The following is a 15,651-nucleotide window of genomic DNA, read 5'->3' as shown; positions in this document are numbered from 1 at the left end:
ACAACTAGATTCGTTAATATAGAATTTAGGAAATATGGAATAATATCTCAAAATAAGTAAATAAATTATTCATTGTTTATTTGTACAATTATATTATAAAAATTTGAATAAACATGCTATTTGTTATCAATTTTTATTATTTAAATTGATATTATTTCAATAATTTTGAGCAATTTTGTTTTCGACTCTTTAAATATGTTATTCATAATTTCGGAGATTCACAATACTAATGGAGAATTTAATAATTTTTGAATAAGTATCCTAACTTGTTGCTTGCTCGCGATAGAACTTTGGTTTGTATAAAGTTATTAGCATCTACAAATATTCTCGAAATAATTTTAAAATGGTAGAGACAAAATGCTCCTGTATATAAAATATTAGATATACTTTTGTAGATGAAAAATATGCTTATTATTAAGTTATTTTTATTTTTGATGCTATAAGACTTTGAATATCCTCAAAATACACACTATCTTTGTAAGGACTATCCATTTATTATAGTATCATTTTCATTGAAAATAAATTACGATAAATTTCACATATGCTTGTTTAGTAATTATATAAAATCACTCTATAGTATCAATCTTGTTGATTTGTTAGATAATTATATGCTTTTCGTATATACATGGATCTACCTAACCACTGTATACGCCTGTTATTATCCGTGAAATTCTGACTTATGTTAGTTACTGTGTTGCGGACAGAACGACATTACTAACGTTTGTCCCAAATGAAAGGGTTATGGATGATGTCGGAATCAGAGTCTATTATTTTCTTGTTTTGTTCTATTACCTGTCTCACACCACTGGTTTTCTAATAATTTTACTTCATGTGAGCTTCAATTTCCAGGTTTTGAACGTCATGGCTATCATGTTGTCCAAGACCGCCCCTGCTTACCGATGGTTCATGCCAACAATGATCATGGTGAGTAACAACAAGAAGCTGCAGGTGTAGACCAATTTAATTTAATTCTTTATTAATGTTTCGACTAACTTGACTTAAAGTAGATATCTTTGTTAACCTATTTGAACCTTTAATATTTTCTCGCAGTAAGATGTCCTCCAAGAAACACGTCTAACACAGGCTAACTTGGAAACAATTGTGTGCAACTATATGCGGTCCAAGGTTGAAAAGGTTAATGAGGTGGAAAAAAACCTGTTGTCTTCTAAAGGAGGTTGTGAATGATTAAGTAGTGACAAGTTATTTTCGCTAATCTAGCTTTTGATCTGTCTTGTGTGCTGCAAATTTTTCAACCTATGTAGATGAAGGGACATTGGTATTTGATGGTAGTGGACGTACCACAGAGGAAGCTAATCTACTTTGACTCGTTGAAGTCAACAAGGGAAATAGAGCGCAGAAAGCTTGCTATGACGCAAGTACGTGGTAAGTGTAGACATTGTGTACATCTAGTATTTGTGCTTCAAGTTAAGCTCATTAACAAATCATTATACGGCCTAGATGTTAAATCTCCACTTAAGTATTTTCACTACATGTATTATATTTCGTGCATTTATTCTTTTTTTGGCCTCTTACGTTTTTCTTTAGTTGGTCAACTAAGTTTTGCACGAGTTATCATATATAAAGTATGTTGGTATTTATAAAAGCAATGCTTTTACGTTATTTGGTTGTTTCTTCTCCTTTTAACGGGAAAAAAAACTTAACATATTTTAACAATGATATGTCGTCTCTGTGAATACACCTTATACTTTGTTATAAATATGACAGTGGCTGAATAAGGTCACTGTTTCTTGGGTACATAGACGTTCACTGCTAAACAACCCCGATTCTCTTTGTTCGAGTACGAAGAGCTTCTGGTACCTCAGCAACATCGGCTATCATAAGTGGCTTTTCTGCCTTACCATCACACTCCATTGAATTCTGGTTCATGAAATTTTTTGGTATCGACACCATTTTCAGTCGTTGCCTATGTATACAGCAATAACTAAATTTTTGTATTTCATGGCATAGGCTAGATTGCAAGGTTTGGGTCTTGCAATGGATGATTAGAGGGGCTCTATGGGCAATCCATAGTGTAATGTGGTATATAACATACACGTAGGGCTGTCAGCTTTATTATACTACTTTGGATGAGGGTTTAGGGTTAGGATACAACTATATGCAACTAATTAATTGAGCTACGACGATTTGCAGGTAGTGAACAACCAAACTCAGATGTGAATTGCTCTGGATCTTGTGTTGCGGTCACACAATGTGAATGCTATTGACGTCGTGGAAAAGGCGATGCAATAATATTGGCAAAAGAAGTCTTGGTCGACACGACATGGACGTGAAGCTTAGAGGCACAAATCAACCAATCACATTTTTTTATTATTTGCACATTCTCTCGTCCTTTTATTTTTAATTTTGAGACACCTCCGAATATGCGAATGCAGACATTGTTAATTGACGTCATAACCTAAAAATATACCAAGGTGCACTAGTCTTTTTTTTTTTGGAGCAGGCAAGATTTACACAACCCTTTTGGGATTATTCGTTTGAAACAACCGCCTAAGAAAGAGAGGAGTTTCCCATCCGGATGCAGCAAATATATGTTACCGTTTTAAGGCCTGCATTTGGATTGGATACTATACATGTAAGTTAACGAATTGTGATGTTCCGGTGCACTTTTTCTAACAGAAAAAATATATTCTACATTTCTACTACATGGATTTTGTGCGTGCCTTATCCCATATGGCTTTTTGTATTAATTCAGAGATTGTATCGTGCTTCAGGTTCTGGGCCACTAAGGTTAGTTATATGTTTAAGTTTTTAATTAATTTTGGCCAAAAGCTACTAAATCTCAGTATTAAAGCTTTGGTTATTTGTTCTTGTAACAATATTTACTAATTGGTCTCTTTCTGTAGATTACTTCAATTAGTGTTCTTTTTTCACTCAACAAGTATAGTTATCTTTAAAACTAACTTGATCCAAGTATGCTAATACGCTTTCGTGAACGGTTGTCTTCGAAATTTGTCAGCAAGAACTACATGTGTAGAATATATAAAATTTGTTGGTGGTTTTTCCTGTCAGAAGTATTCCTGTGGACATAGAATATAATATTACCTTGAGTGGGGTATTGAGTGCTTCTATAAAGACTTTTCTATCTTGATATATGGTTAAATCGGTTGGCGTAATTAAAAAATGTGAACCCGTCAAAACAACGATATGGTCATCAACAGGGAGTCATGCCTTGCCTAAGTCTCGAAGTTAAATGATGATGTTAAACCCTTTTGAGAGATTTTCATATTACAAGACTAATGTTCAGAATGGGAAACAGCTAATCACTCAGAAGTCTTATTCGATGAATGAAAATAACCCAATGAGACAAAGTTTCGTTTACACAACTCACGCACCGTTAATACTATATCTTCCACCAACAACTTCCAAACTCACATATATACTAAACCAGGAACACGCACGGGAGACCAGAAAGTTATCGCAGCCTATTCATTTAACTACCTTGTGATTCTTGAATGTCCTATAGGAAAGTGTAGCCCTGTGACTCAAAATAGCGATCCTGGCCTGTTGGCGGAGGAAGTTTTGCCTATTGCATTCCGTAATAACTTTTAATGTTTGGACTTTACAGGTTCCCATGAATTCAAGACTTGGTGAAATTAAGTAGTAATTATGACCATTGAAGTCACCCTTACTATGCAACATATCATATGTTGACGAGGCATACGTCCAGTATCCACTGTTGGAAGGCATCACTGCTCGGAATATTGAAATGCATTGAGGTGACAACAGCCACAGGTTGGGGTGACGTCATAGCGGCTTTAGGTTAGTTAGGAACTTCTTCGTGATGAGTAAAGTAACTTGGAACAGCGAAGAACTGTTGTATGTGCTGGCCCCCAAGGAAGAAGTTGCCACCACCACCCCCTGGGCTGAATTGAAACCTGCTAGAGTGGTTCACATTTGCTTGGACTGGGCTCGGAATGTATGCATCCGAACCACGGGAGAAAGCTGGGCCACATAGGCCCTCTCTGCCCTGCACATTGATGAAATAAAAATAGACCTCAAAACATGTTCGAAAATGAAATCTATAAGGGTATGCGAATTCCCTCTGCCAGGGAGTGGTTGTGATTGTCGTCGATCCTCCTCACTTTCCATGTATGTTCTTGCGCATCGTGAAAATATTTTAACTTCGCCTTACAATCTGTGCGACTCTCCAGCCTCTCCTCCCGTACTCTTTCTGGACAATCATAATGTTTCTCATGCCTTGTCCCTTGTCGGTGACAAAAAAAGTCTCGCCTCACCAACAACCCATTGGCACGAGCCATGTCACCCTTTTGGACACCGAAACCCTTTAATTGGGAAAATTACTTGTACGTAGCATAAGCCTCTTTTTCAGTGCTAAATTCTTCCCCCACGAAGTCCTCCACGAATCTAAACCCCGTAACATCACTCAATTCACCCGCCTCGAGAGCCATTTCCAACGACATCTTCGTCGTCGTCCCCACTCAAAGAAGACATACCACAATACTCTTGTGCACTACTTCGATCTGGCTCATCTCTCGCCACCACTGAACTGAAAGCAAGTTCATCTTGAAGAACACAGGAACTCAGTCACCTGGCAAATGCTTCATTGGCAATATCGATCAACAATGGCGAATGTAACTTCTAAAAAGCATATGCTGAATTAACAAGAAATAACCATGTAAGCAAATAGAAATAACTAAACGAAACTTAACAATAGTAGATGATCATCCATGCACTTGCAATTAACCACATTCCCCTACCAGTCCCAGACGAAAAGCATCATGTAAAAAGCTCATGTCAAATAAAAAATGACAAAGATCCTTTATAATTGAAAGACACGTCATATGACTGGTTAGGAATAATTAACTATTTAACACTCATTATATCACCAATGAACTCATCCAGACAGACACAAGAAACAAAAAAAAATTGTTGACTCAGATGAACCAACAACAAAAATACAATCATCTTCTCATCTAGTAAAATTACTTAATTACAAGTTATGCACCATCGTAAGTTCAACAAGGTTTTCATCACATTTGTTAACAAAAGAGCAACAACGATTTCCAGAATTTCATGCTAGGAATTAAAAAAGAAAAATATTATGATGTCAAATATCAACATAACAAAATGTCAAAAATGAAAACCAAACAAGGACAATATTGTACCAAAGGTTTGATGTAAAAAATTCAGTTAGTAGACCCAAAGTTAATCATACAAAACTAATACATATATGTTGATTATTCTCTGTTTCATCTTCAATTGCAGTTTCTTAGGGTATATAGGGTGGTAGATTCTTGAGGACAGGGAGTCAACAAAGATAACTCCATATGCAGCCACTTGTAACACAATGACTCTTTGTACATAGATAAATATATTGCTTCAATTTGTAGCTACCATTAACAAACTTATCCAATCTACGTTCAATTTATCAAAACTTGTTACTTTTCTATATTTTCTATCTTATTGAATTGCTCACTTGACCTATTCAACAAAATTCCAAAAGGTAAAATAAAGAAGAATAAGAACAATAAGTGGCTTAATTGAGATTGTAGTAGAACCAAAACAAATAAGAATGGAAATGATGTTCTATTAGAGTATTAGATGAAAATAATTAACATCTATTTCCCACCTTCTTGTACCATAATTATGCTACTGTAAAATGAGTTTCACTTTAAATTTTCCATAAAGAAAATTGTCACTATGAACTAGTATGCGATGAGGTGTAGTATTCTTCTCAAACTTGAATGATGTGACCACGACAACGGTGGGCAGGAGAAGAGCAGGAGAAGAGAGACAGAAAAAGATTATGGGTTATAGAACGTGATGACTCCACCACTTCGGCGACGACACTCGCGATTGGCGATGGAGGCGCGAGGCTGGAGCTCCCGTGCAACTGACGGCGATAGTGAGAATCTCGGCGACGGCGGTTGCGATGGAGGAACCTCGGGTTTCCTTCCAAGGAGATGATCGTCCTTCTGTTGGCAACTGGGCATGGTGCGAGGATAAGAGATTGCTAAAGACCCAACCCAACCTGTTTCATCCATTTTTTCTGAGAACCACTCCATACGACCAAAAAGGCCCAACCTTCGACTCGTCATGACCAATGCCAAACGTTCAGGTGTTACTCATCGTAAGGATCTACTTAGCTCTAGACACAGATTTTGTAAACAAATATTAATAAAAGCCTTTATCAGCTTAGCCTGAATAAACTATTAATCGTGAAATATCATTTAGTTGCTCGCAAGGTTAGTTCTTAAAGCTATGTCACAGATAAATACATGGTAACAGAAAATAACATATATACATATGTACATATATACAAATATACACATGAATTAAGATTAGAGATACATGTCATCTATCAAAAGCCAAATACTACTCCAAATTTTATATACAGATACAAAAGAAGTTAGTCTCAACCCTCACACGGGTTTCCTAAATTGGAACCAACTACTAAGAGGTCTTATCCCTCTAAAAATACTACAAAATCGAGGGAAAAGTAATACTACTGATCGTCAAAAGGAGTAAAAAGTCAACAAGGTCAATCTCTGGAATGGTCTTCAGCTAGAGTGAACACGTACGGCATGCTGGGATCGAAACGTGAGTGATATACCGAAATCCAAAACTCAACAGACTCCTCTGTTGATCCCATCTGGGGAGGGGGAGAAACAAAGAGAAGAAGGGTGAGAACCTAGATTCTCAGCAAGGTAAACGGGGAACCTAGGGTCTTTGTCTCTAAGTTGTCGTGAAATAGAAAAAGAACATAGAAATATAGGGTACAAATATACATTCAACAAGTAGATAGTACAAACAATTAGGAAATGACAATAAACAATTCACAAGAATTTCATATGTGCAAATAAGATGATGCATGCCTGTTTCTAGCGCAGGTCATGAGCTCATGCGTCGGTTATCTACCCGCAACCCGACTTTACTCGGAGTGAACCCCAAATATGGTTCCTTTATTGTGCCAGTTAGACACTTTGGCATCACGGTTACCCGTGTCAGTTAGGCCTCCTTATAATAACATATTAATGTGCATCACAGTAAGAAATAGTGCTATCAGTTAGGCGAACATTCCCGCATTAGCAATCTCAGGCTATCCGTTAGGCGGGCACTTTCGCATTAGCAGTCTAGCACAAGTCCCATTCAATATATACTTTTCTCAAATCATTATCTGTTACAGTTACCCCTTTTACATATGACTTTCTATTTTCCTCTTCCTTTATTACCTCTACATCACCAATATTATAAAACGTACCTCCGCATCACTGCCTAATTATACATACCTCCGCATCACCAATTATCCTTAATCCTTTCTTGGTTGTATTAATACTACTATTTTAAAATCTAAAACTTGGTATTGAGGTAATTTGGTCCTAGTTTAAACTTGTACTATCTCTTTTAAAAAGATGCTATCATGAATTTTTTAAAAGTGCAGAAAATAGCAGGGCAGTAAATTTGTAAAATGCCCTAAAAATCCAATTTTCACCCAATGCTTTTCAAAATTTATGACCTTAAGCAAGACTCTTCCATTTTTCCAAAGAATCACATTCCAGATCATTATCATACCACATGAAAAAGTTGAGGTTAGAAACACAGCCCTACCTTTTAAAAATCTGTTTTCAAAATCCAGCGAGCAACTCACACTTTTTGCTACATATCTAATTGGTTAAAAATAATTTTGACACGAAATTTAAAATAAATATTTTAGACACATAAGGCTTGAAACGGCTGCTGGTTTCAGCTTAAAAAATCTTCAGAATTGTAAATTATATGGGTTGGAAGTTGGTACTTCTGTAGTAGAGAAACAGAATTTTCTACAGAATCCATCAATCTTTAAAAATTTGTTTCTTCTAAACCACTCATCAATAAATTCTGAATTTTTTATGAGACACTCATAACACATTAAAATTTCATAAAAAAAAATAGTTTCATTCAAAAATAGGGCCTGGTCTGCTCCCAGAAACTGGTTTATTCCACTATCAATTATGCAGAAAATTCTTCCTTGGACCTTTTCAACAACCTTACATACCATAACTTACATTTGAACTTATATTCCTTCCAAAATCAAATTTCCGACTTTCCTTCATTTATCTAGGGTTGCTTTCATAGCCAACATAACCCAAAAACCCAAACTCGACAATTTTCACAATTTCAAGTACCTAAACAAAGTCAAGCTTTCACCTTTCAGCATTATACCAAACATATCAATTCATATACCCTATCCATCATTCAAACACATACTAGAACCATATTTATCATTAGTCAAGTATATAATACTTCATCAATTCTCATCACAGGTACAGCCATAAAATTAACAATCTAATTATCCTAACCCTTACTTGGTGATGTCGAAAATTGATATGTTTTGCTCCTAAGCTCACTTTCTCAGCTACAACACCTAATGCATCATAGTTTAATTTCATTCATCATTACCATTAGGGCCTTGGGGCTAACCCTGACCACCAGAAAAGAGGAGATGCAACTCTCACCTTCTCTAACCGAATGGTTCAGTGGAATAGAGAAACTAGAGGAACTTCCCTTGAGCTTCACAAATTAGAAGAAAAAGCAAGGCTGAATTGTTTAATAATGGTGAAACCAAATTGGATAGAAGAGAGGGGGATCCAAGGCTAGCTTACCCAGTAAAGAATTTTAATGCTACAAGGGTTGATGGAGGAAGAGGAGGACTACATTCTTCAAGCTCTTACCAAAATTGAAGGGAGGAGGAAGATGGTAAGCCAACCGTGTTTGCTAGGTCACTTCGGTCTTCACTCTTTCTCTCTTCCTTTTTGCAGATTGTATGTGAGCAAATGAATAAGTAGAGTGAGGATAATGTAGTGAAAAATGGGTGTAAGCTTGCATGTGTATTTCGTGGCTGATGTTGGTGAATAAGGCAATACATGTACTTGAATTTAATGACTAAGCATCCACTAGGTTAGTTAACCATGAGATGAAATCATGGTTTGAGAAGGGGGAGAGGTGCTGTCCGTGGTAATAATGGAAAAGAGAGGAGTGACATTGTTGCTTCTAATCATGGTTAAATTATAATTGGCTTAGGTGAACTAATGGTTTAGTTGATCTTAGGGTTTTTCATAAGAATGACTAAAGCATTAGTTTGATTTATCCTATGGCAAGAGTATTTTGGGTTAAGAATAGAAATTATGATCATGTACCAATTGTTGATTGATAATGCATCTAGAATTGTTCCTCTGCTAATTTATTATTCAGTGAACTTAATAAATTAATAAATAAAGGAAATTTGATTATAACAGTAATTAATTAATTACCCAAAACTTATCATTTGGAAAAGCTAAAAAGTTTTAGCGCCACGGATTATAATTTTAACTTATTACCTATTCCGCATATATATTTAAACCTATGCGTGTCGGTGAACGTCATGAAGAATGAGAAATCTCAGGCCTCATGGAGTAGGGTGGTTACATTGTGCAACCTAGCATCTCATCTCAGCTAACCATTCCCATGAGTGCCCATTTTCTCCTGATCCCCTGCACCATTTTGCAAAAGATGGCAACATGTGTCAAGAAGAGATGCAACCAAAAAAAATATCTCTAAATCTGTACACTAGATGGCCCGAATTTATTATTATTGTTATTAACTTTTTTTTTTCATATTTAGTCTTGATGAGTTTAGGGATTTGACTCATGCCATTATTCTTGTAAGTGTGAAGTCTTATGCGCTTCCTTAAGACTTTCTTTTATTTGCGCTTTTCATTTCTTATTTTCATTTTAAGCGTTTTCTGATATTAAAGTTTATTATTATTTTTTCATAAAATTTTTAGAAGAATGGATAAAAGTACAGATAGATTTTTACATGATAGATTAATGTACTCTCTAATATTTTAATGAGTCATGTATACACACTAATATCAAGTTCCATTAATCATTTCTATTTTTTCGTCACTTGAGTAATTTTTCCAGAAATAGTGGCTACCAGATAGCACGTTGGCTATGTGTATTGTGTGTCCCCATTTTCTAATACTCTTTAATTCTGATTAATTTCATCAATTATCTGCATCATCTTCTTCATCTCTTTTTCATCCTTCCATTTGTTTTTTTTTTTTACATACTTCCATTTGCTTTTTTCACTCTTCTCCTGAATCCTCTATTTTTTTCAACATCAACAATTTCATCAATCTAAATGAAATAACAACACCTCGATTCAACCTTCTATATTCATGAATTTGAGAACATTTCACGTAAATTGCATAACATTTATCATCATAAATCCAACAAGAAATTACATACCTCCCATAACAGACAACGAAGAAACAATTTTCTTGAGCTCCACTTCGTCGCAGATTCAAGCACTACTACGCCAAGTCCATGCAGACACTTGTCGTTGTTGTAGTCGAACTTCTTCTTCCTATTCTTCGGCACAGAAGAGGAGCTACCATAAGCACTTGCACAAATTTAAGATATGTTCTCTTTTCGTTGAGATTGTGACATTTTGGTACGTTAGGGTTTACAAATTTTCAGTATAAACTCGTGAAAAAAATTTAAAAATATTTCACTTTAATATTTAATTTTTATTTATTAAATCTAGGTCACGCAATACATAGCCACCATAATAAATAACGTGCCACCTGGCAGTCACTACTACCAAAAAAATTATTTAAATAACAAAAAGATAAAAATAACTAACGAACTTGATATTAGTTTATACACATGACTCATTAAAATATTAAAATGTGCATTAATCTTTCATATGAAAATTCATATTTACTTTTTTACATTCCTACAAAATTTTATAAACAAAAAGATTATAAAAAAATTAAAAAAATAAAAAACACAAATTAAACATACTCTTAATCCCCATTAGTTATATTCTTACGTAGTTCTGTCCTTTTCTTTTTTTCATCTATCAATTTATAAATTACATTGAAATTCTCCTCTCATGCCAAACACATCTTCGAAGAAAAAAAAAATGACAAGAGATGATTTTGGCACCGTGCACAAATTTCACTTTGTTTTTTTATATCTATAGCTCTATGCCAGAAAATTTATGAGGGTAGGAATCATAGTGGCCACCAAGTTTTGTCGCTTCAGGCTTGGATAGTATTTGGTGGGACTAAAGCGGCAGCATCTTAGCAATTTGTATATTATTATTAGTTGCATAGACTAAGGTTCTTTGCATTTTATTTCATGTCAATTTTGCACGTGGTTTTTTTATTTATTTGTTATTTCTTACCAAAACTATTTTAATTGACTGCGGTCGTTAAGGTTTTTTAAATTAGGAATTAATATTTAATTTGTTCAATAATTTGCTTGAGAACATTATTATATAATTATAATCGACGTTGTGATGATGTCCCATAAGAAGACATATATAGTTTCACCTGCACATTATATTTAATTTAAATAGACCTAATTAAGATTTGACAAAACAATAAATTTTACAAACTAATTTAGTTGGGTCGAATAGTCAATTAACTTATTATAAGTGTCAGAAATTTGAATTATATCTTATATATGCAATAATTTAGAGGCTAACGACAAATTCACTACAAGATATTTATTTATTTGTAGAAGTTTTTTAATTAAAGTTTTTAAAAATCTACATAAAATAATTTATTTATGACAATCTATCAAACTCCCCTCCATAATTATCGACAAACTCCTGCTATTTACGCATGATTAAAACTCCCACCCAAACAAAACGAACACACTGAAACAATAAGAATAGTAAAACTCTAAAATCCTAAACAGAATTTTTTTATTCTAATGGAAGAGAAATACTGCGATGCCACATCTCCAACTCCTTCTGCTACCGCCGACTCACCCGCATCTGAGCCTACATCAACACGCCACCATGTTGGAGCTCTGAAGCGCAAAGCTAGCTCCCTCTCACTATGGCATGTCAAATCCACGCGGCGTTACTGCTACGTTGTCTTCCCCGACAGGTTCTGCCACTTATTCTACTTTTGCTCCGGCGTATGTGAAACACTCAGAGCACGGTTTGGGTGTAGACTCAGTACTGTTGGCTGAGGAGATTTGAGAGAAGAATGAAACAAAGAGATTCAGAGAGGAGAGAGAGCTCGCCTCACCGTCGCCGCTGCCGCTGTGGTTCATCGCCTCTCCAGATCTAGTCACAATGCCCAAGCCTCTGAGCATGTTCCGTAATGACCTCCTCGACAAGATGCAGAACAAGCTCGATTACATTCTCTCTCTCACCGTCGAGAACTTCCTCGAGCGCCGCCTCTATATTCTCGTCTTCAAGTCCGGCGTGGCCAAGTTCATCCACCAGTGCCACATTAGGTCTTTTTACATCTTTTCACATTTTTTCTCTGAGGTTTTTGAAATTTCTAATTTTCTATCACTTAAGTTTCTTTGTTTGTTTGTGCTTACTATAAAGTTTAGAATCTTATTTCCTAAACATTCAAGCTTAAAATTATAGTCTGATCTCTTCGTTGGTTTTTAGACTTTTGATAAATTATTTAATTATGTATCTTATTGTAGCTTGGTTCAAATTATTGTAGATGAAGGATGATTCCAAGAAGTGATACAAATTTTACTGTGAACAACATTTTCACAGGCCACAGAGGAGGTTGATTGAGCTGGAGGCTCTGGAGAAAGTCATACAAAAAAGAATAGGTTTGTTACTTGCTTTGAACATTTAAATTAAAGCAATATAGTTGTACTAAAGATATTGAATTACATATGCTTTGAACATCTCACATGTTTATTCAGATTAAGATTGCTAGCGAAAATGAAATCAATAAACCTTGTCCTAATCTGATTTATATTTCCTCAACAAAGTGTTCTGAGGCTAGAAGAGAACCAAAATTGGACACATAATAATGATTTAATATGAACCTCATTTTTAAGTACACCGAATTTTTAACATATCCCTCAAAATTTTCAAAACCATAGGCGACATGATCGAATCAAACTTGCTATTGTATATATTTTGTGAAGAGATTTTTGAAAATTAAATAATAAATTATTTATTATTTATTTTATTTATTCGAGAATATATTTTCAAAGATTTTTATATTGAGTACTTTCTTATAGCAAGGAAATTAATTTAATTATCTCTAATTATTGAATTAGAGTATTTATTTGAAAATAATTTGTAAGTTAATAAATAAATAGTATTTTTATAAATATGAGTGTTGGATTAAAATTAGTTTTCAATTACTCTATTACCCCTAATTTTATCAAAATTACCTAAACTACCCAAATTCTAACCCTAACTCTAACATAACACCCGTACTCCCTTACTCCTCATCACCGCACACTCCCTCACAACACTCACTTCACCTGTGTTTCACACGCACACAAAAATAAGAAAGAAAGAAAGAAAGAAAGAAAGAAAGAAAGAAAGAAAGGGAAGAGAGAAGAAGAAGGAAGGGAGGGGGAAGCGTTGCCGCTGCCGAATTGTCGCACGTGGGGAGCTCATTGCCGTCATGTAGAGAAGGAGCAACGTGATCGAAGAGAGGAAGAGGAAGGAGGCCCGCGCAGCCGTTGGAGCCAATGTCGCCCAGTCGCTGCACCTTAAAGTCATCGCGGAGCCTCCATCGTCGCCGGACAGGGCAGAAAAGAGGATGCGCGAGAAGGAGTTGCAGTTGCCAGCTCTAGGTTGCCGTTCAAGCTGCTGCCTAGCCACCGGCGAGCCAAGTCCGCCGTGAGGGAGGCATCCCATGAATAGAAAGAGAATGAAGTTTCGGTTGTTGCATGTCGCAATTGGAGTTGGTTGTTGTCGCGGGAGCTATGGAGCTATGATTATGGCTGTTGCTGTTGCGGGCCAAGAGAAAACGGAGTTTTTGTCGCATAGTTGAGTCGCGAGTGAGGTAGGAGCGCTTTCCTTATACTCATTTTATTTTCAAGAATTTTTATAAATCGATATTGATGCAAAAATATATTTTTGGTGATTATGCGAATCTTATGGTTTGACTGAGTTATTTTGAAAGAATGTGATTATTTACTTGATTGATTGAGTTGGCGTTGTGATAATTAATGAAAGCTTGATTTAGGAATCTGATTGGTATATTTATATTGAGAAATAAGTTGCGTTGGAAATTTGGTTTATATATATTTATATTAAGGAATGATTTGGTATTGAAACTGTTTGAGAAGGTTGAGAATTCCTATTTATTGATTGATTTTGTTGAAGTTGGTTTAAATTGTGATTGATGAGATTGGTTGCTCGAGTTCTAGACTTTGTTATTTTTCTTGAGTTGAGTTGGTATTGTTATGATATTGGTTAATTGAAATTAATTTGAACGGTTGAGAGATATTTGATTTGGTTTGGTGGGGTCCCTTAAAGGGTGGCAAATTCAAAATTTTAGAGGAGATACTGCTAAAATTTTTATGAGAATGTATTTCCAGTTTTTCAAAGAAAACAGCGCCACTGTTATGAGTTAAAGACTCCTATCTTCTTATTAACTATATAGAAGTCGTCATAATATCCTCGCTATCAGAGTGACGCAGCCAAAAGCGTGACATTTTGGTAGTAAGGGTGTTACATTTTACTTTTTCAGTTCAACATTGCAAATCCCACCAATGGATGCCAAAAGAAGCTCGAGATTGAGGATGACCAGAAGCTGTAATCTCTTCACTACTTTATGTTTTGGTCATTTGGATTGTTTTTGTGGCACGTTGTTATGTTATGAGTTATGACATTCTGCTTTTTATTATAGGCGAGCATTTTGGGACAAGAGAATCTCATAAGAGGTTCTTGGTGATGCTTTGGGTGAGGTGTGGTGGAATTTTTGTTAAACAATCTTGAGATTTTCCTAGTCATCTTCATTGCTGTTCTACCAACAAGAATTCAAAGGCCACGTCTACAAGATCACTGGAAGTTGTGACAAATAGGGATTTCTAATGAAGCAGGGAGTATTGACCTCTGGTCGCGTTCGCCTCTTGCTCTATAGAGGTAATACACTACACTATTATATGTCTCTTTTAATTTGCTTTGAGATTAAGATTATAATGACAATTAGTATAAGCTGTACAATGTATAGAGCATTCATTCAAGTCTTGTGTTCTATTTTTTAATTCTTCCGTATACAAGACCTCTCTGTTCTGAACTTGGTAATTATGAAGAAGGGTGACAATGATTTGCCAGGCCTGACAGACATTGAAAAACTAAGGATGAAGAGTCCAAATAGAGCTGTAAAAATTCGTATGTTGTTCAATCTTTCCAAGCAAGATGATGTGAGAAAGTATGTCAACACATACAGGAGGACATTCATAACCAAAAATATGGTATGGTTCCTTGCTTATGTATTGTGAATATTCTAGTTAGCTTGGTCATGCCACTAAGAAGAGGCTACTCCTCATATTAAAGGAGGTGAAAGAAAGGAGGAACTAATGGGAGAATCCTTGATTGCATATGCCTTATGATTTAGAATAGATATCTCTTTGACATAGTTCTAATTTTATTATTTATTGTTTCTCATCTAATTATGTATTTTAGTGCTTTAATTGGTGTCAATTTAAATTTAGATGATGCTAATATTGTGTAGAATGGTTTTTCTAATTCTGCCCACGGTTACTGTTGTTCAGTTTGTGGTAATTTTTTTAAAATTGAATACTATGTTTGTGGAGGTTTTAAACCGCTACTGAATGAGGTCCTAGCAGTTTTGTAAAACCGCTACAAATAAGCTCGTGGAACCTCCAATTTAGAGATTTGTGAAACTCCTAC

The 15,651-nt window shown here is 35.3% G+C and overlaps 1 pseudogene; it reads left to right on the top strand.

The window, feature by feature from the left end:
- On the top strand, positions 12,097–15,239 carry LOC110268401 (annotated as a pseudogene).

Source organism: Arachis ipaensis, chromosome B10 (genome assembly GCF_000816755.2).
Source record: "Arachis ipaensis cultivar K30076 chromosome B10, Araip1.1, whole genome shotgun sequence".
Classification (NCBI taxonomy): domain Eukaryota; kingdom Viridiplantae; phylum Streptophyta; class Magnoliopsida; order Fabales; family Fabaceae; genus Arachis; species Arachis ipaensis.
Note: the sequence above shows the minus strand (reverse complement) of the source record. Positions and strands in the feature narration are given on the sequence as shown.